Below are 22,882 nucleotides of genomic sequence, written 5' to 3'. Positions count from 1 at the left end.
GGGAGCTTCTCCTCTGTGCTCTGGCCACCCTGCATTTGTGGTTAGATGGCTGATTTCGGCTGTTTAGCTGCAGGACATCGGAGGGGAGGCTGAATGACTCATAGGAAACTTTGTACAAGCAATTCCGTAGTCTCCGCCCCTCCCCGCTCATGGGAACACCCCCTTTTGACCCGCTCCATGCTGCTCTTTTGAGCATGGAGCCTGGAGACGATCCGTGCTGCCTATGAGGTGGCAGGGGAGAGGGCAGAGGGGCGGTTCTCTTGGAACTGACCTTGAAGCGTGGGCTCTGAGGTCAGTTCCTGGAAACCGACCAATCCTATGGCCATCTAGCCACTGTCTAGCAGCCATAGGATTGCACCCTTAATTAGCAGAACAGTATTAACATCTAAAGCAGCTTTCCTCAACCTGGTGCCCTCCATATGTGTAGACTACATCTCTCATCATTTTCTTCTTCCCTTCTCATTCCTTTTTCCTTATGTGTCATATATTTTTAGATTGTAAGCCTGCGGGCAGGGACTATCTTGTTTTAGTGATTATATGTAAGTCACTCCAGGGCCTTTTTGACTGAGGAGAAGGGTTTAACTAAATAAATATAAATAAAATCATCCCAAGCCAGCAACGATCATGGTTGCTGGGGATGATGGGAAGTGTAGTACAACTCATCTGGAGGGCAGCAGGTTGGGGAAGACTGGTCTAAAGGGATGGAATTAGGCACCAGTCAATGAGAAGAACTAAAGATGGTGTCTCCAGTGTGGAATTCAGACTTGACTTTTAGATGTGGTAAAGGAAATGAAAACAGCTGAGGCACAGATTATAACAGGAGCATAGAGATAGTTTTAGTAAGTTCCAGGCACAGCTTAGACTATTATATAGGGAAGAGTATAAGCTACTGTGACTTTCCATCAGACTTTTTTTTTTTTTTTTTGGACTGTACGTGTTTTTTTTTTAAACAAAATCATAAACATCAGGTTATATAAAATGATGACAGAACCATCAAAAGTGTAATTCTATAGCACAAACTTTTAACCCCTTTAGTACTATTGGAGCAATATGTTTCTGCAGGAATGATCAGTGGTGTTTATACTTAAGACGAACATTCTCTATTTCTCATCATCTGAGAAAAGCCTGAGAAATATGCTTTGTGTGGAGAAAATAAGGTCATGGATCCCTGCATTTCATACTGTTTGCTATAGATCTCCTCTATGGCCACTCCATACAACGTCTTCCAAATTTTCAAAAGTAGCAAGGACTGCAAAATGAGCCTTCTGTAGGGTATATGGGGCTACTATATTTGAGATGGAAAAGTCAACAGGAGGTGACTATTCCTGCATCTGGTCTTTCTGCATGAAGCTTTTATTGTGTGCTTGTGATGGCTCACTCACGGTAGCATGCATCCTCCTCCTCCAGGGCCTCTCCTATGCTTTGCAACCATTAACACAGGTTTTTTAGATCGAGGAAAGCTCATATGATAGAATTACTATGGCTGTATTCAATAGTGACTTTGCCTTAGTGGAACAGCGTGTCTGCTCTCGCAAGTTGGGATACTCAGTTTGTATCAATCCTTCCATCCCACTTAAGCCCCACCATTTCCGCAGCAAAACTTATCCTGAGGGTTGGGGGACCCTCCAGAACTGAACGGGATGTAGCACGGAGGGCTACAGTAAGTAGTGGGGGATCGACAAAAATGAAAAGAAGCATTTTCCGCTAAGGCAAAGCCACCATTGTATACAACCCCTACTGGAAAATGCTAGAAAACAACACACTTTTTCAGGAGGTAGTAAGTTGGTATCTCATTGTGTTGGGTTGCCTTCCATACGGCAATTTTTTCTGTGTAAAAGTTGAGGAGCAATATTACCTCATGATGGTTCTTCCACAGTGTTAGCTTTTTGAATTTTTTTCACCTTGCTGTCTGGAGGGAAGACTATGGTTAGTACCTTGGAACCTTCTGCTCAGAGTAACTGCTTCTCGGTTCTGCTCTTTAGCTTCAAAAACTATTGTGTAGAAATTCCTTGATGTTCTTTAATATCACTGTAGAACTTGGCCTGTTTCTCTGTGACGACTTGCTTCTTTAAAAGCCCAGTAAACAAACAACTTCTGTAGCTACTTCGCACGGGCAAACTTCAGAGAAAACCTGAAGAGAAAATTAATATAGATACCCAAAATTGTTTGTTAAAAATAAACTAAGGCTGCAGTCCCTATACATGCTTTTAAAAGCCCCACTAAAAGAATGGGACTTTGTTCTAAGTAAACATGCATATGATGGTATAGTAAATGTTGGCTTTTTTTTTTAAATTTGAAGCACATACAAATTCTCATATTTCCTGTCACAAAATCAGCAGCCTAATGTCCTGAAAACATATTCTGCTAGAGAAACACCACTCTCAACAGACTCTGAAACCAGACTTCTACTTTGTTATGTGAAATCACTGACAGCTCCAATTTTTGAGGGTCCTTGGGCAAGACACCGCCATCAGTGACTAGTCTACCTTTTCACCGCTATTGTCACCAGCTCCTTATTCTCTTTCTCATCGTTGCTACCACCAGTTAGTAGGTAGTGGCATCTACTGCTCCTCCTTCTCACCACCATTGTTGTTTGGGCCAGAGTGAGAGGCAGGTGACAACCAGATTTTAATGGTGAAGAGGAGGAGCAAGTCCAGGAGGAGCAAGTCCAGTGCCCAACCATGCTTACTCCTAATGTGCTACCTGAAGTAATAGATTTTTCCACAGATCCAAGGTCAGACCTCTACTCTAAGAAGAATGGAGCTAGAGCTTTTTAAAGCAGAATGTCCTTACTGAATTAATGTGTGTAGTATGAATTTATTTCATCTTAACAGAAATATCTGAAATGTCTTTGGTACCTTGACTCCAAAATTCTCAGTCACCTTTTTGAAATAAAGATATTTTGGGTCTGTTTTTGTTTCTAAGGCCATTGGGCGCCCACATCTTCCTCCCCAATCTCCAAACATTGGTGTAGTAAAGCAAACTGTCAGACACATGGAGCAGTATGACATCCCATTTGTAAGTGTGCATTTTGCAACACTCATTTGAATTAGTTTCCCAAGGACAAAATGAGTAACAAGAAATGATAGGATAATGAATTAATTGTATCAATATTATAATATTACCACTAGCATTAATATTAATATTAAATCATGTTGGTGTAATATTAACTGTATAATTAATGTTTAATGATCAATAGGAGTATTATTGCTTTCAGAATTTAATTGTAGTAAGGCAATAGAGGTGATTTGTGTGTGTGTGTGTGTGTGTGTGTGTGTGTGCGCGCGCACACACGCGCACACATATTTTAAAAGAATACTTCAAGAAGGTAGGCTCAATTTAGTGTATAGTCCATAGTAGGAGTGATGTGGAGGAATTTCCAGTCCAACTTTTACTATGGTATTCGTACAAGCAAAATGATAAATCTGAATGATTGTGCTTCATTGTATTTTTTTAATGCTACAATATATTTCTGTTGCAATCTTCAGGATGTCCAATATGGAGACATTGATTACATGGACAATCAGCTGGACTTCACTTATGACCAAGAGAATTACGTGGGTCTGCTAGAGTTCATTCAAGAGCTGAAGAAAGATGGATTGCACTATGGTATTATTCTGGTAAATTATCAAGGCGGCCCTAATAATAGACTCCCTGTTTACATTACCTTTTTAATATATAGCACTTGCTAAGAAATGTTGCATGGAAAGATTTTCCTTTTTATTTTCTTTTATAATACATTGCCTTGCTTTGGTTAAATCAAAAGGTACATTGTACTCCCAGTACACTTTATTCAGGATTTTATGAGAATGAGAATGAGAGGGAGGAAGGGGGATGAGGGAGAGAGAGCATGAACAGCATTATGGGTCAAAAAGAAATATCAGAAATACTGATATTTATCCTTTTAATGCTGCAGCTTGTGATGAGCCACATGAATGTGGAAAAAGGAATTTCCAGGTTACCTAAATGTTCACTAAACCACTGGTCTTCAACTGGTGGATCAGGACCCACTACTGGGTTACAGCCTGACCTAAGGTGGGTTGCAACAACACCACTGTTGCCATACAAGTATATGGTATAAAAATCAAGAAGTGGGTCTCCAAATGCATGTTTTGATTAAAGACAGATTCTGGCTCTCAAAGGGTTGAAGACTACTATACTAAACCCATTGCTTTAGATTTTTGTATAGTCATCGTCATCTATTCAGAAAGCAGAAAGGGACTCTTAGGCCATCTTGTGCACCCTCATAACCAGTTCATCTTACCAGAGCAGCATGGGAGCTGCTTTTGTGTGGGCAGAGTCTACAGTGCTGGGAAGAGCCATTTAGCCTGGCCGACTGACATAGTTCCTGTCCCTGGATGACTGTTTACCTGTTCTTTGATTCAGATGAAATGTGCAGCAGAATTGCCCAAAACACCATTCAAATCATAGCCTAACGTTTTAGCTCTAATACAGAATCCCTAAGCACACCCAAATACAGAGTTCTTCATTTTAGCAAAAGCACATTAAAAATCCTTAATGCACCTTGCAGACTTAATAGGGCCAGGTGACATAATTGCAAGAACACTGATTTACCGTTGAAAAGCACTTTTTGCTTTCTCCCAAGAGCTATGCTGTGTGTGCTGGTGAAAACATCACAAAATGGGTCTTTACTGTAACGGAGGGAGAGGGAGTATAATCTGTGGATGAATGGAAATGTGCTAAAACACGGCTGCCTGAATTGGCTGCTGCAGGAAAGGAGTTTGCTCCCTTCTTCTAGTGGCCAAGACATGCAGAAGGGAGGCTGCACATTTTGTTATTAAGGCTGGATATACACATAGCAGTTATACTGTTATCATACTATTATCATAACTGCTGGTACATATGACACCAATGGGCACCAATAGTTATGATAACAGTATAACTGCTATATGTAGATTCAGCCTAAGAGGTTAACAGGTAAATCAACCTTAGTACATCTTAGTATAACCATATAACCATAGTATAATATAATCATACTGTATCTTAATGTTGCCATTTAAAGGCACAGATAAATTGTGTGTGTGTATGTGCATGTATGTGCATATATGAACATACACACATAGACATATATTCCTGAAAAATTATAGTTTATAGCCAGGATATGGAGAACTGTGTCACTAATTCCATGTGACCAAGGGGACTTTGGGCTTAGGTTTCTTGATCAGCAGCCTCCCAGGCCATGTGGCAGGCCACTTTGAATCACTGGAGAATTTCAAAGCAGAGTGTATTATGCCATGTGTGTGTGGGGTGTGTGTGTGTGTGTCTCCTCTTCAAATAAATAACATGGGGGAAATACCCCTGGGCATGCCCAAATGTTTGGGGATGTGTAAAGTGGTTCTTTCAGCCATGGCCAATATTTCTGAAGAAAACACATGTTAACTATGAACCTGACCATAGATTTCTTTTTCTATCGCTCTGACACAACCATGTGTTGTGTACATCCCACATTACATTCTCACATATCTTCAGCACTAGATGCTACTTGCACTTGTGTCTTTAAAACTATGGGCATATCTACACCATGGATGTAGGGCTTCTGTACATGAGGCTTTTATTATGTGCTTGTGATTGGTCACTCACTTTTGGGGGGGAGTCCTTTACATGATGTCACCAGCCTCTAGGGCCCCTCCATGTTTTCTGGCCATTATAGCAGCGTTATTCTCAAAAGAGAAAATGTGATAATAAATTTTTATCGTGCTTTGGAGTGCTCCAATGGCTGGTGAATTTCTGGAATTCCACTATCTCACAGCGCCATCTAGTGGCTGAATAATGAAACATATAGAGCTTGCCTAGAAAGAACCCCCCTGGAAAAAAAGCACATATAAAGGAGCCGATCTTAATCCCACAAGGAATCCGGAAGCAGAAGCCCTGTAAGGGTGCAGGATTTTAGCCTCATGAAGAGAAGCCCTCAAATTGATAAAATTGTCATTCCCTCCCACCATGAAACCCTGGGAACAGCAAGGGGGGAAAGGGAGCTCTAACATAAATTCCCAGGATTCTTTGAGAGAAACTATGGTAGTTAAACCAAAAGAGCTTTGTAATTCTACCCATCATGTAAGAGTTTTGAGTTTTGTCTCTAGGGCCAAGTCCTTACATTTATTTTTGATAGCAGATGTCAAAATGAGAGATGAACATCTACCTGTTTGTGTTTTTCTTCTGAATGAGCATCCACATTGTGAGATTCACCAGGTGCCTTGGAATGTTTGACTCAAGAGAACTAGGTTCTTGGATCTCATCATGTGGGAACTTGGAGACACATTTGGAAGAAGCATTCATCTCCTGAGAATGACCAATACAAATAGAGTGGTGACAGGGGTAGGCAACTTGGTGCCCTCCAGGTGTTTTGGACAATAACCCCCATAATCATGCTGGCACTGGGTTGCCTACTACATGTGAAAAATTAGTGTGGGCATCTATTCAGTATCTCTATTCAGTATCTATTCATCAATTTCAGTATCTCTTGGCTATCTCCCACCTCTCCTTTCCCTTTGGCAATGTTTTGTTAAGAATGTCAGGATTTACTCATCATCAGTGCCTTCCTTGAACAATGGCCCCATTTTTGCCTGTGACTTATTCTGAGTCAGAGCAAATGCATTGTTTTGATACAAAGAGCTATGTTCTAAAAGTAACAATGGTTATCAAGCAGAAGGATAAACATCTATTACAGCGGAGGAACTTTAATGAGGAAGGTTGCATACTGTTCATTAGCCCCCCACTAAAAAGAGAATTCATTGCAAAAGCAAGTGGAAAAAAATTAAAATTTGCTAGAAGGAAGAGGCTGTGATTAAAAACAATCTGCTGCAACTTTGGTGGGTGAAAAAATAGTGGAGTGATGAATTCTGAAATGGTATGTCACAATCCTGAGTACATGGTCTTGAGAACTAGAAAATTAATAATCTAGGCTGCAATCCTATGCATACTTGCTTGGGAGCTGGCCCCATTTAACACAGTGGAATTTATTTCTGAGCAAATCTGCTTAGGGTGCAATCCTATGGCCACTAGACAGCAGCTAGACAGCCATAGGATTGGTTGGTTTCTGGGAACTGACCTTGGAGCTCGTGCTCTGAGGTCAGTTCCGGAGAACTGCCTCCCCCGCCCCCCTGTAGGTGGCATGGATCGTCCCTGGGCTCCAGGCTCATAAGAGCAGCATGGAACAGGGCAAAAAGGGGTGTTCCCATGGGCAGGGAGGGGCGGGGACAGCTGAAGCCTCCTAACGATGCTTCCTATGCCCCGTCCATCCTCCTCCCCCACGCCCCAAACAGCTCCAGCTAGACAACCAAAATCAGCCATCTAGCTGGTAATGCAGGGTGGCTGGAACTCAGAGGAGAAGATCCCCTCTGTGCTCTGCCCACCCTGCATTGGATAGGGGCTCACCTCTGAGTTCAGAGGTGGTTGCCTATCCACATAGGATTGCTCCCTCCAGCTTGGGATATTAGACACCAATATGAATGTGATCTGGTCTTGCCAAGTTTTGTTTGTTTACAATAACCCCCAGTGCATGCCCCTAATCACATTATTATTAAATGTCTATTTATTACAATTAGATCCCACTCTTCCTCCCCCAAAATTAGACCAGTTTACACATGGTCCCTAGAAGGCCTCCCAGCTGCCTATTTACAGCAGGGGTGGGCAGAAAGTAGATCAGGATCTACTGTTAGATCTCTGGGTGATTTGCAGTAGATCTTCAAGGGCTTCTGCCTCCCAATACTTTAACAAGCACAAGTAAAATTGCAAGGGGAAAAAAGCCTTCTGATATGGCTGGGCTTGTGCTAATTCCTTATCTTTCAGCCTCAGTGTTCCTAATCTGAAAAATGAGAGTATTAATTGGTTTCTTTTGGCCAGGACTTTGTTCAACTCTGCTGGCCAGTTTAGGAATGCTGTGTTAAATCCTTGATCTCTAGTAACTCACATGCTGCTTTGCATGCATAATTGACTCCATCCCCTGAACCACCATTTCGGGTCTAGCTTTGGTTGGTAGACCTCAGAGTTCAAATAAAAAACAAAATAGATTGTACAAGCCTGAAGTCTGCCCACCTCTGACTTAGAGGACCAAATGCACTTAGCATTAGCAATAGAACTACAGTCTTGTCCTTTAGACCATTCTGTGGGTCATTTTCTAGGCTGTTTTGTCAGTCTCTCAAATGTCCCTAATCCCAGAAGCACAACAGGTAAGAAAAATGTGAAAAACACATGGAATTTGTTTGGAATGCTTAATCAGTCGCCTGAGCCTTTTGTTCTCCTTAGGGCGAGACTAGAACTGCCCCATGTAATAGATTTATGCACTACAATAACCTTTTTTGTGATATCAGAGGTTCAGATTAGGTGTAGCTAATTAAACTGACTTGTATTAGAGTGTTAATGTCTCCTGGGAATCACCTTTCTGGGTTTTAATTACTAGAGGAAGGCAGCTTTTTCAAAACGTCTAAGGTATTTTAGGTAGGCTAAAACTACAGAGTCTACTGAATGCTTATACTGCTTTATGTCTAAAGATGCCATACCTTTTTCTTTTCATTTTTTGCATTTAAAAGGGTTATTCAGGCTGCCAAAAATAGAGTATTGTTCCCAAAAGAACAGTCATTATTGTCAAAGATTTTTGAGACAAATTAAGCTGTTGTTTAGTTCTTAGGAAAGGAATGAAATGAGATTAAAGTTCTATGGTGTGCGCTTAGCACTCACATGTTTAGGAGCACACCTACTGTGGCAGAACAATTTCATGCACTAGCATTGTGTTGATAGAGCAAGTCACTCCAGCATACCACATTGGTACAGCAGTGTGGGTCAGAGAGTGCCAGTGCCAGTAGTAGGTGCACTACAGTTGTATTGTACAAAGCTGTTACATGGCGGGAGCTGGATGGAAAGGAGCTGGGACCAGAAAGTGGGACCAGGCTCATCTGCTGAGCATCTTTAAAGCCTTTTGGCCAACTGGGGGTACAACTGTACATGCTTGATATGTATATGGAAGTTTGGTGTTCCACTAGAATTGCAGCTGACAGGCAGGCCTTGTCAGCTGCAAGGAAAGGCCTTGAGATCCAGTTGTTGATTCAAGATGCTCTGTGCACCAACACAATTACATTGATTTATGGAGGGATATATACAGTGACAAGTGGGTTCTTGCAACAAAATATTGCTTATGTGTGTGAGGAGACTTCAACGCTCCCCTTTCTCAGGTGGTGAGGCTGCCCAGAGTGAGAGAGACTCCCCACCTGAGGAGGGGTAGCCTCTGATGGTATGGAACAGGTCAGGCATCAGCAGGCACTTTCAAAGGCAACCTGTCTAGCACTGGTAACCTTCCCTGCCTGAGAAGGGAGAACTTGAGGAGAGAGTTCAATGGGTTGCTGGGGGGAGGGGGGCAGCTGAGGCCTTGCTGGACTTTTGCTCCATGCTCCTTCATCTCTTCTGCATGCAGGGGCACTCATTCACAATCTGCCCCCCCCCCATGGCTTTTTGGGTCCTTTTTATTTCTCTTCTAAAAAAATTATGTACATCTGCAAACCTTAGGGTTCTCCCCGGTCTACTGATACATTCCTCTTGTGCCTGGGTTGCACCATTTTTGCTACGTAAGTACTGGCACTCTCACCTGAACATCAGAAATAAAGGGTACAAGTGGGTCCCTGCAACACCGTGGAGTGCTTCTGTTTAGTGTCCCATTCATTCCATTCCATTCCCCCTCCCCCATTTTCCATCCCCTTCCCAATAAGTCAGTCAGCATTCTATGCCCGCTGAACATTCGGTCCTCATTGCCCTGGGAGGTGGGGGTGGGGAGGAATCTCCATTTTGTTTCCCCCCTCTACTTGGGGGGTTTCTGGGGTAGGGGGACTTGTGCCTAGTCCCAGCTACGCTAAAATCATTAATTTCTCCTTTGATGTCTGTGGGCAGCTCTCACTTACCTCTTTGGAGACATTTTAAAATAGCTTCTCAACGTGAACCAGGAACCGATAAATCCAGTGAATGAGATGGTTCTTCCTATACTTTTTGTATACATCTGCTATCCCCTTACGAGCCACTCCATTCTACTCCCACTCCTGCCTGCTTTTCAGTTGTTGTTTTCTACTCAGTGGGCCAATATTCTGTGCCTTCAACTTACCATGGAGCTTTTTTACAGGGGTGGGTGGGTTTCCCACCCTAGGATTTTGGCTTAAAGATTTTGTGTGTGCGTTTGGGCTGCCCTGAGTCTGCAGATCTCTCTGTCCTGTGTGTGGGCAGTCCAGTTTTGGCTCCAGATCTGCGAGCACAGGAAGTCTTGCATCTGTACTAGAAAAATGAATGAATATTGAGCAAGGGTACCATCTTAAAGCCCACAATGAAGACACCTTTGCTGAAGCTAAGCAGGTAAGGAGATGAAAGAAACTTCAAGCCTGGGAACTTCGTATGGGCTCCATGGATGGATGTAAAATACATGTATTTTAAAATATTGTCTTTGATTATATTTCTTGATTATATCTGAATTAAAGAGCTACATAATTAATTCAGAACTTCTAAGGGCGCAATCCTATTCATGTTTAGACAGAGAAAAGGCCTACAGCTCCCAGCATTCCCCAGCCATTACCATGCTAGCTGGGGAATGCTGGGAGCTGTAGGCCTTTTCTCTGATGAAGATGAACTTCATCCTGATGAAGATGAACTTCATCCTGATGAAGTTTAGCAGGTCTGGATGAACTTCATCCTAATGAAGTTTAGCAGGTCTGGATGAACTTCATCCTAATGAAGTTTAGCAGGTCTGGATGAACTTCATCCTGATGAAGTTTAGCAGGTCTGGATGAACTTCATCCTGATGAAGTTTAGCAGGTCTGGATGAACTTCATCCTGATGAAGTTTAGCAGGTCTGGATGAACTTCATCCTGATGAAGTTTAGCAGGTCTGGATGAACTTCATCCTGATGAAGTTTAGCAGGTCTGGATGAACTTCATCCTGATGAAGTTTAGCAGGTCTGGATGAACTTCATCCTGATGAAGTTTAGCAGGTCTGGATGAACTTCATCCTGATGAAGTTTAGCAGGTCTGGATGAACTTCATCCTGATGAAGTTTAGCAGGTCTGGATGAACTTCATCCTAATGAAGTTTAGCAGGTCTGGTGAGTGCCTGGATGAAACCCAACCTGGGAACCCTATGTACACTGCTTTGAGCTCTCTCAAAAAAAGGTGGGAGTGATACACGTAATACATATGTAAATAAGCTGGGATGGGGAAATAGCTGACCATGTTGCAAAGCGATTGTGCGAGCCAGTCCTATGTTTCAATATTTTTGAAATCCTATACATTAGCTTCATTTGATGACCATGTTTAAAGATTTTTGGAAACTCTACTTTATTCAAGAAGAAATGTTTCATCTTCAAGAAATGCTACAACGTCCTAACAGTTACTCAAGGGAACACTAGCAGCTGGAGGCTAGAGACACAGGGGGTGCGCCTTACCCCCCAGGCAAGCGTTTGCCATGGCTGTAACTAAAGTGCACTTTGCGGGCTTGATTCCCCCTCCATCAGTCTGCCTTGGTGCCTCCTGCACTCAGCACTGTTTAGCTGAATGCCCGAGAAGAAAGGGAACATTCTGAGCGTGTGAGTGTGCGTGCTCCGAACGTTCCCCTATAATTTACAGTGAATAATATAGACTGAAGGAGGGAGTTTGACGAGAGGACCGCTCTCTCTCGCTCCCATATTTGGGTCTGATCCAGGTCCACAGAACCAACCAAGGCCATTACATTCACATAAAATGAAGTGGTGATGGTGGGAGCCCCTGACCTGACCAATGGGGGGGGGGGTGTTGCTTGAATTGTCTGGTATGGTGCACCTGTGTACTCCTGGCCAGCACTATTGGTTTCATTTTCTTGGCTCATCTTCTCAAACGAGAGCAAGCAGGTGCAGCCCAGTATTTGGCTCTCCCAATGGAGGGGGGATGACAAACTGTTCTTTAAAAAACTGATTTTACCCCTCCCCCATATTCATTTTCTGCAGGCTGCAGCAGAATGAGAGAAGGCTGTTGGGACCCTCCACAGTCCGGAGCACCTTGAAGCAGATCTTCCTGAAGGCCTTCTCTTGGCCTTGCTTTTGCCATGTGCGGGAGGTGAGCGGCACTTCCCAAGGGCTTCCCTTATCCCTCACCTTTCCTGCTGGACATGGGAAGTGAGGGATGAGGGAAACATGCTCTGTGAGAAGCAGCCTCCTGAGGCAGGCCCAGAGCTTAACCTTTACCACAGTGCGGGAACAAGAGAAGCCACTCCATGGGTCTCTGAGGGACAAGAAAAGTCAGCTCAGGTAGGGGTCTGTGAGTGGGTCCTTGGGTGTGAATGGCATAGGGTGTGTGTGTGTGTGTGTGTGTGTGTGAATATGCCTTGAGAGGTGTGTGTGTGTGTGTGAATGCCTTTGGGGGGGGTGAATGGCTCGAGGGAATGAATGCCTTGGGGTTTTTGTGTCTGTGGGTGTGAATGGGGGTTTGCTGATGAGCAGCATTTAGTGCAAGAAAGAAAAATGTGATTAATGAAAACCTTGCTTTGAAGGGACTGCTGAAGAATCAGATCATCTTCAAGAAATGCTACAATGTTCTACTTTTTTTTCAAAGCAGATGCCCAAAAGGATTTTCCCTGGGCTCACACTTTGGCTAATATGTTTTTCCCCACCCTCTCTCTCAATCTCTCTCTCTCTCTCTCTCTCTCTGGCCTGGGGTGCTTCTAGATGGAAGGCTTGTAGCGCTAACTATCAAGATGGCATTGTGCAGCAATACTGCCTTTTTTTCCTTAAGAGATTTTCCACAGTAAGAAAAGAGATGGAAAAAGCAGTGGGAAAACCCAGGAGGGCCAGAAGTGGAGGACATCATCTGGATCCCCTGTAAAATGTCATGTATGAGGCATGGTGATGGCTTCATAAAAGCCTTATTTGGAAGCACCCCTGATCTGCCATAATATTCTCCACTGACAATTTGGAGAAAATTCATATGGTACTGCCATGGTGGTTAATAATATTACATAATAAGCAATGGTCATAACTAATATAAACTAAATACTTGACCATTTGCCACTCTTTAATGGTACCCACAAATCTGCTTCTGCTTGAGGTTGGCCACTTTACCTCGCCTAATGGTGGGGCCGGCCCAACTCCCATTCCCTGGTGTTCCCACAGCTACTAGTGGTTTCTTCCACTCCACCATTTGGGAATAAGTACAGGATGCTTCATAGACTGATCATTGCTACCATTTCTTTTCTTGTCTACAAGGGAAGGATTTGAATTATGCCCTTTTGATTTCATAGCCTTGCATTTCTTTCACATGTAAACTTCTTTAAAGCTGATGGGTGTATATTGGATGGTTAATAGATATCCACGTTACTGCCACAAACAAACAGTGGCCCCATTTTGTTTACTATTGCCAGGCATCTCAGACTGTTTTTGAAACCAGGGTTGCTGTTACAAATGTTTCCGTTGACTATCCTTTGCTTTTGTTTTGTTTCCTCTTCAGAATCCTTTCCTAAGTAAAGATCAATCTAAAGGGACTTACCAACTCTACAAGCTTGGAGAACAATTAGGAATCTGGGTAAACAATTCGGATGGGGTGACTCCAGCTGTCGGAAAGGCAGGTATCTCCAGAGTAGCTGTAAACACTGTGCGTTCTACAGAGCAATCCTAAAATAGCCGATGCTAAGCTGAAGCTTACACTGGTGTAACTAGTTTATATTCTATGTTCTCCAAGAAGCAACATCAAAAACACAATAATAGTAATAGAAAAGAGAGCAATAACAACAGTGATTCCCATAGAGTCCCTAGCAATACTATCACCACCCACTAATTATGACATTGCTCTTGACAAAACCTGATATTAGCCATGCATGGAAGGCACCAGTCAACATGTGGTGACAACAGAATAGCATGACAAGGTCACTTAACCCATTTCATTCTCCCACACCCAAGGCATAGGCACCCTGCCTTAAACAGTCCACCATGCCGGTTCCACCACAGCTAATACCATGGCTGAGTGGTTAGAAGACAACAACTGATGCCTGCAGCCACAGGGTTTTATGAAACCTTGATATTTAAAGTACACACCCATCCACACACCCCAGGAGGGGACGCTGAAATACCACAGAACAATCAACTCATTTATTGTACATACAATACGAATGAATATATGGAGTCTGAATTGGCACAAATGAGGGGGAAATGTTTTCCACATTTTAATACCTGTTTGGGGTCAGTTAAGACCACAAATGTGGAGGAAGTTTAAACAAACGTCATTCCTCCTCCTCATTTATACATTGGTGTTTTTTAATCAGAGCTAAGCAAAGAATTAGGAATTAGCAGTCCTTTAGAGCAGAGGTCCACAATCTGTGCCCCCCAGCCCCAGGACTTAATGGTGGCCCTGGGCACCCTGACCCTTCCCCCTGCCACTACCACCAAATTCACCCCCCTCCCAATATCCCACTGATTGTACCATTGCTACCAGCAATATAGACCACTCTTTTCAGTGAGGAAAGAGTGATTTGTATGTGGATCTCTGAGGGATGGATAGAGAGGATCACTTCTATATCGGGTTCACTGTGACGAGGAAATGGAGAGAAGGCTCTCCACCCCTTCCCCAGGGATCTTTATACTTTTCCCCTGCTACTGCTAGCAGCAAGGAAAGAGTGATTTGTATCAGGATCACTGGTGGGGATGTGCGTGTATGTGTGTGTTGATGCACACGCACACATACATGCGTGGCCACTGACCTCTCAGCCAGCATCACATCTGGCCCTCAGTGCAAAAAAGATTTAGAGTTAGAGATTCAGGTGCTATTACCTGGGGTTTCCAAAGCAATACTCATCCCATTTTTAAAAGCTCTGCAGTTGTATAGTCAGAAGTTGTTACATAGTGATGCAATTATGCAACTGTGTACTCAGGGTAGAAGAAGAAACATTGTCAAATCACATACACTGAAGATCTCACCACCACAAAATGGTCATATAAATTCAGCATTTACCCTTAATAGAAGCCAGTAGTACACACTCTAAGCTTGCATGAAGTGAAATCCTTGAAATGTCTCATGCCCATTTGCGTGAGCCAAACATTGATATTACTCTAATCAATACATCTCACTCTTGTTCTCAGTCCTTGGCTCCAGGAGATTCAGTGTATCCTGACTACTTGAACCTCAAAACAGCTGACTGGTGGACCCAAATGTGCACTGAGTTCCGAAATGTCCTTCCTTACGATGGAATTTGGATTGTACGTTTGATCATATTTCCCCTTTTATTTTCATTTCATCTACCTCTTCCCCCACCCCAAGTACACCCTACAATTTAATCTCCTCCTCCTCCTCCTCCTCCTCCTCCTCCTCCTCCTCCTCCTCCTCCTCCTCCTCCTCCTCCTCCTCCTCCTCTTCTTCTTCTTCTTCTTCTTCTTCTTCTTCTTCTTCTTCTTCTTCTTCTTCTTCTGTTACACTTAGGACATGGATGAGCCACCTAATTTTCTAAATGGCCAGTACCCAGACTGTGTTCACAACCATCTCAACTACCCTGCTTATGTTCTCAGTAAGTGAGTCCTTTATCTGACCTTTATGGACACGGTTGTAACATCATATTGAGGCTTTGAAACTCATGCAGATCTCACTCCAGGTACATACATACTTGGACATGGACAGACATTTTCTTCAGTTTCTTCAATCACTAAATCCTGTGTTGCCATAGGGGCTAGTAGTTTGAGAATGTGGAGAATGTGGTGTGGAGAATGTGGATAGGGAAACATTTTTCTCGCTCTCTCAAAATACTAGAACCTGGGGTCATCCTATGAAGCTGATTGGTGGGAGCTTCAGGACAGATAAAAGGAAGTACTTCTTCACACAGCACATAGCTAACTATGGAATTCACTACCACAGGATGTAGTGATGGCCACCAATTTGGATAGCTTTAAAAGGGGGTTGGACAATTTCCTGGAGGAAAAGGGTATCAATGGCTGCTAGTCTTGATAGCTATGTGCTACCTCCAGTACCAGAGGCAGTGAGCCTATGTACAATAGTTGCTAGTTAACATGGGTGGGAGGGTGCTGTTGCGCTCATGTCCTCCTTGTGGGTTCCTGGTCGACAGCTGGCTGGCCACTGTGTGAACAGAATGCTGGACTAGATGGACCCTTGATCTGATCCAGCATGGCTCTTATGTTCTTATGAGAATGATTGGATAAAAATATGTTTGCCCATTTCCCTTGAGACTGGAAGAATGTTACACTTTTAAAAGAAATGTACTACAAATAAACCAACAAAGGTGAAACCCCCCCACCCAAAAGATGGTCGTTTTAAAAGTTCATTTATCATTTATTGAAGTTTGAGGTCAAAAACATGTAATGTAAGATTTTTCTTTCTCTTCTCCCTCTGGTGTCCTTTCAGCTCTTTCTCCTCAGCTTCTCTTCTTCCTACTCTATCACCAACTGACTTTTCCTCATCTCTTTTAGTTCTTTCTCTTCAGCTCCTCTTCCTCCTCTTCTAACTATCACCAACTGACTTTTCTTCAGCCCCTTTCCCAACATTCTGTGCCTCTCCTTTCATTGGCCGAGCACTCTAAGAGTGCACAGGAATAAGCACATATGCATACACACAGTGTGTCACATCTTACATTACATGCACAGTGTGGGACATATGTATTAGCCTACCCTTTGCCTCATCCCTTTCCCTTCTCCCTTTCTGAACTCTCCAAAGCTTGAGCTTTGAACTTTTTCAAAGTTTCAAAATTTTCTGCACATCTACACTGCTCAAGCTTCAGCTTAAAACAAAAATGAGCAAAATCAGTCTGGAAGATCTCTAGTAATAAACCTTACACTACCGTATTCCTATATAAGATGTGTCTTGACAGTGAAGTAGATGCATATTTAAAAAGTCAGAATCAGCCCTTTTATTCTATCCTAATGATTTCATCATTGATCATCAGCTATATTGAATGTAATACTTGATTGTTCCCAGTTGAGATAGCGAGGAGATCAAATGAACTTGCATAAGTGACATGACTGTTACAGTGGTTCCAACTGTAAGTTCCATGATGGTTATGGTCTCTGGCATGAGCTTGTCAGTCACATTTGTCTGTCAGCATTGTACCACATGCCAGAAGAATTCATTCACCCTCTTTGGAGACCATATAGGGTGTGGGGTAGGCAACAGGGTGCCACCTTTTTTGGCACCTACCCCTCCCATTTTTTTAATTAAAAAGTTTTCTTACAAGCAGCTGGGATTGCTTCAAAGCAAAGTGAAGGGTTCCAGCCACTGCCATCTTCATTTGCCATGAATGCCTCTGAGTCACATTTGGGGCTTAGAGATATTCTTCAGAAATGAAGATGGTGGGTGGCTGAAGGGTACACTTCTATCTAGTGTGTCCAGCCACAAAAAAGAAGGGGGAAAATGTACTCCTGTCACTTCTCTAAGCTGTGAGTATGTAGGTGGGGTGAGGGTAAAGGGAGTAGCAGAAGGCCAAGGAGAGCAGTTGGGGGTGGGCTAGGAAGGCCAACTGTAAGCCAGCTAGACAGTCAAGGAAAGCTGCAGTGGGGAGGGAGAGCAGCAGGAAGTTAGTGGTAGTTAGGGGAGCCAGCTGGGAGAAACTGGGGTGGGGAGTGAGTTGGGGAGGGTTGTCTGCTTGTATCTCTGAATGGAATGAGGTTGAATGTGTCTGAGGGAGAGAGAAAGGGTTTAGGAAATGAAAATGACTGAGTGTGGTATTTTGTGTGGTTGCAGTGAAGAAGGGAAGAGAGGGGCATGTGTGTATTAATGTCTATATGTCTGTATATATGCATACATGGTGAGCTGGAGTGAATGGGTGTGTACGAGTTGTGACCCAGAGTGAAAGAGAAACAGTGATAGGGGGAATAGTTAGTTGACAGAGTGGAGAGGAGAGAAAAAGAGCTTTCCTTCTGTAAAATAGGTTTCTTGTGGTGCGGAAAACAGTGGGTTTAATGCAGCTGTTTAGTGTGTAGGGGCTCAGATCCCCCCCCCTTCTACTCAGTCTTTTGTGCAGGTTACTTATCCTTTGCCAGGCCTCCAATGGCAGCCATTTTGTGGTACTGCCCAGGACAGTTTTTCAAATTGCCAAATGTACCTATGGGTCCAAAAAGGTTGTCTGTCTTTGATGTAGGGGATTCCAGTGCCCCAGCATTTGGGGGGCTGGACAAGATAGATAGGCAATGGCTACTTGTGATGAGTTATTCCCTTGCATAGCTCCTAAGCCATTGTACTCCTTGTCCCTTTGTCCTCCTCTCATCCTTGTAACCGCAGCTGTTTTGGCAGGGTGGATGGGGAAACTGGGAAAAGATGTGGGGCAGAATCGAGCTCATAGAGTTCACCCCATCACTGTTATTTGCTCTGTATGGTTCCCACTGTACAGAACCATTCTGTATGGTTCCCACTGGCTTCAGTCTAGTCCAATGGGGCCGGGAGCCCTTGGCTTTGTGTGCAGCTGTCCCAAATGGTAAGCCACCAGAGCTGCAATTCAGAGCATCTTCTCACAATCAGCATGCTAGTATTCTCAGGCTCTGGATTGGCCTCATCTACTTAGGCTGGCAGTTGAGCCCTCCTAAACAGGAAGGGCTATAAAAGCCTTCCTGTTTGGGCTGGGACTAGGAGCGAAAAGTCATCCGGGCTCTGGCATGTTTTGGCTTGTTCTCCAACCGTCTCTTGGTGTGATCCCCGAGCTTCACCCCTTTGGCACAAATGCAGTTTCACGGCTCCTGGGTCTTCTCTGACAGCTGCCTATGGCTCAGCCCTAACAAATGGATGCAACCTAGGGCTCCTTCACGTGGAGCTTTTATCCTGTGATTGAGATTGCTCCTTCATGGAAGTTTGTGGACTCTTTACATGACACTATGATCATTCAAGGTGTCTCCTGCACTAAATACCCTTTGTTCTGTTTTTAAATACATTGCAGATAATGAGCTATCAAATTACCCCATGTGTTCTGCTTCAGTTCCCTCCATGAAAAGAGGAAAAGCGGCAAGAAGAGGAGTGAGATCAATGAAAGATAATGGAAGACTCAGATACAGGAAGAAGGAGGGGGAAGGGGCGGGGGAAAAGGAAGCATGTGAAAAAGGGAGTGCTTGTGATCTTGCATTTAAAATGGAAGCAGAAAGCTCTGTTTTAAATGCAGGATTTTAGGCTGGTGTAGAGATGCCCCTAGAGAATGTGCAATGCTTTTAAGTCTCACTGATTTCACTCTTCCCTTCCAACAAGGTGGCCTAATTGTGTTTCTAGAAGAAACCATGTGAATCATGATCAGCAAGCATGGGTATTCAAAATGCCAGATCCATCTGCAGATCTAAATATTACAATGCTTATTGATTTCGACAAGCTCACAATATTTTACATTCAGTGTCATTTGGAGGGGGAAATGACAGTAGCAATTCTTTGAGAGAGTACAAGCGTTTCTCTTAGTAACTTGAGAGTACAGCGGCCCTTATATAGATTGTATAATCTTCTCTCTATATGAAGTAATTTAGAATGCCTGTGTTAAAATCCTGTTCCTGGAAGCCAGAAGCCCTGATCCAAAATTAGTCTGGTCAGCATCCTTCTGACAAACCCCTGCTGTTTTAGCCAGCCTAACTGGCAGCAAGCAGTTAATATCTATTATGTGCTCTTGGCAATGAAATATTAGGGGGAAATCCGAGAAGAATCCTCTCCAGACCTTCTAGCATTGAAGACTCCATAACAGTAAACTGTTATTTAAGAATCTCTTCCCTTTGTTTAAGGAAGTGAACAAAACTCATGGCTGAGAATATTACAATAATATAATGTTATGAAAAGATTTATGGTTTATAGAAAAGCACTTACTGCATTTAAAATGTGCAAGTCACCTGCTTACTGTGGTGTAGAACAAGAACTGCTGACCCTCTTTCCTAGATGGCTGTTATGAAAGCTGATACCACAGCTTATTCTAGACAAAATTAGCTATTAAATAATATATGGCATGATCCAATCCAAGTTAAACACTTTAAACACTTTCAAGCTCCACTGTGACCTGCCTTCTGTATGGCTCCCTCTGGCTCAGTTGGAGAGTTAGGAACACAGGAACCTAGGAAGCTGCTTTTTACTGAGTCAGGCCATTGGCCCATCTAGCCCAGTATTGTCGACACAGACTGGCAGCAGCTCTCCAGGGTTTTATGCAGGATTCCTTCCTAGCTCTACTTCGAGATGCCAGGATTGAACATGCAAAGCATGTGCTCTACCACTGAGCTATGGTCCCTCAGGAGTTATACATCTGTTTACTAATAGCAATCAATGGGATTGAAAGCGCATGACTCTGGCTGAAATGAAACAGTGGTAAGAGGAAGGGAAGGTAGCCTTGTTAGGAGGAAAAATATAAACTAGTATTGAATGAGAACTCCACCACTGGGTTTGGAGTCAGACAGGAAGAAGAGAATACACACGCCCCTGGTGGTCTCCAAACACTTTAAGTAGACTTCATGTAATGGCTTGTTCATGTGCTTTTAAAACCACAGCCCAAAACACTCACACAGAAGTAAGTTCCTTTGAAAAGAATATATGATTTCCAGGTAACATATGTGGAAGGCTCAGTGTGGACCCCTGAGAATTTTGTTCCTTATAACTAGCATTTGGAAGTTGTTTTGACTCTGAAAAATAGATGTAAATACTTTAGATCCATACATTTGAAGCACATAAATTCTTCAGTGAGATTTGACTCTCTGGTCTAAAATGAAAGTAATTTCTAACTGCTCTTTGAACTGGTCAGGGCTGGTGCAAGACTTCCTGCCACTGCAGGGGAGCACGAGCTGCTTCCATGTGCCGATGACGGGTGGGGGGCCTAGACCACTCGGTGCGACAGCCAGGGGTGGGGGAGTGCAAGCCAGTGCGGTGAGCCACTGATGGAAGTGTGATATAGTGGGAGAATGCAAGCCTCAATATCGCTCTGAAGGATCCTTTTTCAGAGCCAGGCATTGGTGGGGAAGAGGCCCTGGAGACTGCCTATGCTGCAGCAGCACAAGTGATCTCCAGTGTCACCTCCCTGCCAATGCCTGGCTCTGAAAAAGGACTCCTCAGTGCGAGGCATATTATCATCATCTCTATACCACCCAATAGCCAAAGCTCTCTGAGCAGTTTACAAAGATTAAAAACATTTTTAAAATGCACTATGCATGCATTAAAAGTCATTTACAAAAACACACACACATGAATGGACAATATACACAAGAGAACATATATCTAAAATGACTTCCAGCAAGCAATGTCAAGCAAACAACCATTGCCATAAGACAATCCGGGATCGATCAAACTTATCATATGCTGCCAAATGCGTGGGAGAAGAGAAAGGCAAAAAGGTAGCCAGGTAGGCTTCAACTGAGAGATCGTTCCATAATCGGGGGGGCACCACTGAGAAGGCCCTCTCCTTTGTTGCTATCTTCTGAGCTTCCCTTTGGGCTGGGTGGGCTCTCTGGAGAAATGTACCAGGTACTCTCTTGCTGCTACAAAGGAGCAGCTGATGTGGCCCTGCAGAGTGGTTGCCTGTCTATGCCTTACTTAGTCATAGGGTGGGTGGTGTGCTTTGGAGCGCCCTCTCGCCCATCTGGAGCACCCACTCTCCCACCTTATGCCTCACTTGGAGAGGCATGGGGCGGGGGGTGGCATTGGCACTCCTGGTGGTGTTTGCCTGGAATCCATCACCCTTCCCAATCCACTACCTCGGAGCACCGTGGCATGCTGTCACCCTGCATCATGGGAGGGCCAGCACTGGAACCAGTACTAAAAGGATGCTACGGTATGAGATGTTAGTCCCTAAAACAATTTTTGATGAAGCCCATTAAACAGAGACTGAAATTCAGGCATGATTGTAGAAATATGCTAGATGATCGAAGCAGAAGTGAAGGTCATTATACAGTATTTAAAATCACAACATCGTTCATTGTAATTTCTCATTTTGCATTCCCTATCTCTTATTCTGGCAGTAATTAAGTGTCACTAAAAGTATCACTTTGCTTTGTAAGTGAATGCAGAAACCGTTTCTTCCACACTGCAGGTCAATTGTCAGTCAAAATCATATGGAAGCAGGATGAATGAAGTTATTCTACATGCAAATAATTTGCCTTTGAATCTTTGCCACCCATTATGTTTGTTTCCCATAATGAGGACTCCTGCTCTGGCAAGATAGTAGAATAGACTATTCAGTGTGTATTCATAGGCTGCAGGAAACCTGATTTCATAGTACTGGATTTCAAATACACAGTAATGTGCAATTAGTGTGTGCTTGCTCAAGAAAAGTAGTTACAGAAGTGCATTTGCCAAATTAAGCACTTAAAAGGAAAAAAAATAGATTCTGTTTTTCATAGAATCATAGAATAGTAGGGTTGGAAGGGGTCTACAAGACCATCGAGTCCAACCCCCTGCTCAGTGCAGGAATCCAAGTCAGAGCATCCCTGACAGATGGCTGTCCAGCCTCGTCTTGAACACCTCCAGTGTGGGAGAGCCCGCCACCTCCCTAGGTCACTGGTTCCATTGTCGTAGTGCTCTAACAGTCAGGACGTTTTTCCTGATGTTCAGCCAGAACCTGGTTTCTTGTAACTTGAGCCCATGATTCTGTGTCCTGCACTCCGGGATGATCGAGAAGAGATCCTGGCCTTCCTCTCTGTGACAACCTTTCAAGGACTTGAAGAGTGCTATCATATCTCCCCTCAGTCTTCTCAAGGCTAAACATGCCCAGTTCTTTCAGTCTCTTCATAGGGCTTTGTTTCCAGTCCCCTGATCATCTTTGTTGCCCTCCTCTGGAGCCTCTCCAGTTTGTCTGCATCCTTCTTAAAATGTGGTGCCCAGAACTGGACACAGTACTCCAGATGAGGCCTAACCAGTGCTGAGTAGAGGGGAACTAGTATTTCCCAGGATTTGGAAGCTATGCTTCTATGAATGCAGCCCAAAATAGCATTGGCCTTT

At 43.6% G+C, this 22,882-nt stretch overlaps 1 pseudogene; it reads left to right on the top strand.

The window, feature by feature from the left end:
- The first annotated feature begins 1,479 nt into the window (after positions 1-1,479).
- Positions 1,480-22,882, top strand: part of LOC146340112 (sucrase-isomaltase, intestinal-like) — a 60,824-nt pseudogene continuing 39,421 nt past the window's right edge.

Source organism: Heloderma suspectum, chromosome 7 (assembly GCF_057233095.1).
Source record: "Heloderma suspectum isolate Gila_16-S chromosome 7, 16-S_ref, whole genome shotgun sequence".
Lineage (NCBI taxonomy): Eukaryota > Metazoa > Chordata > Lepidosauria > Squamata > Helodermatidae > Heloderma > Heloderma suspectum.
The sequence above is the reverse complement of the archived record's forward strand: the minus strand, read 5'-3'. Positions and strand labels throughout refer to the sequence as shown.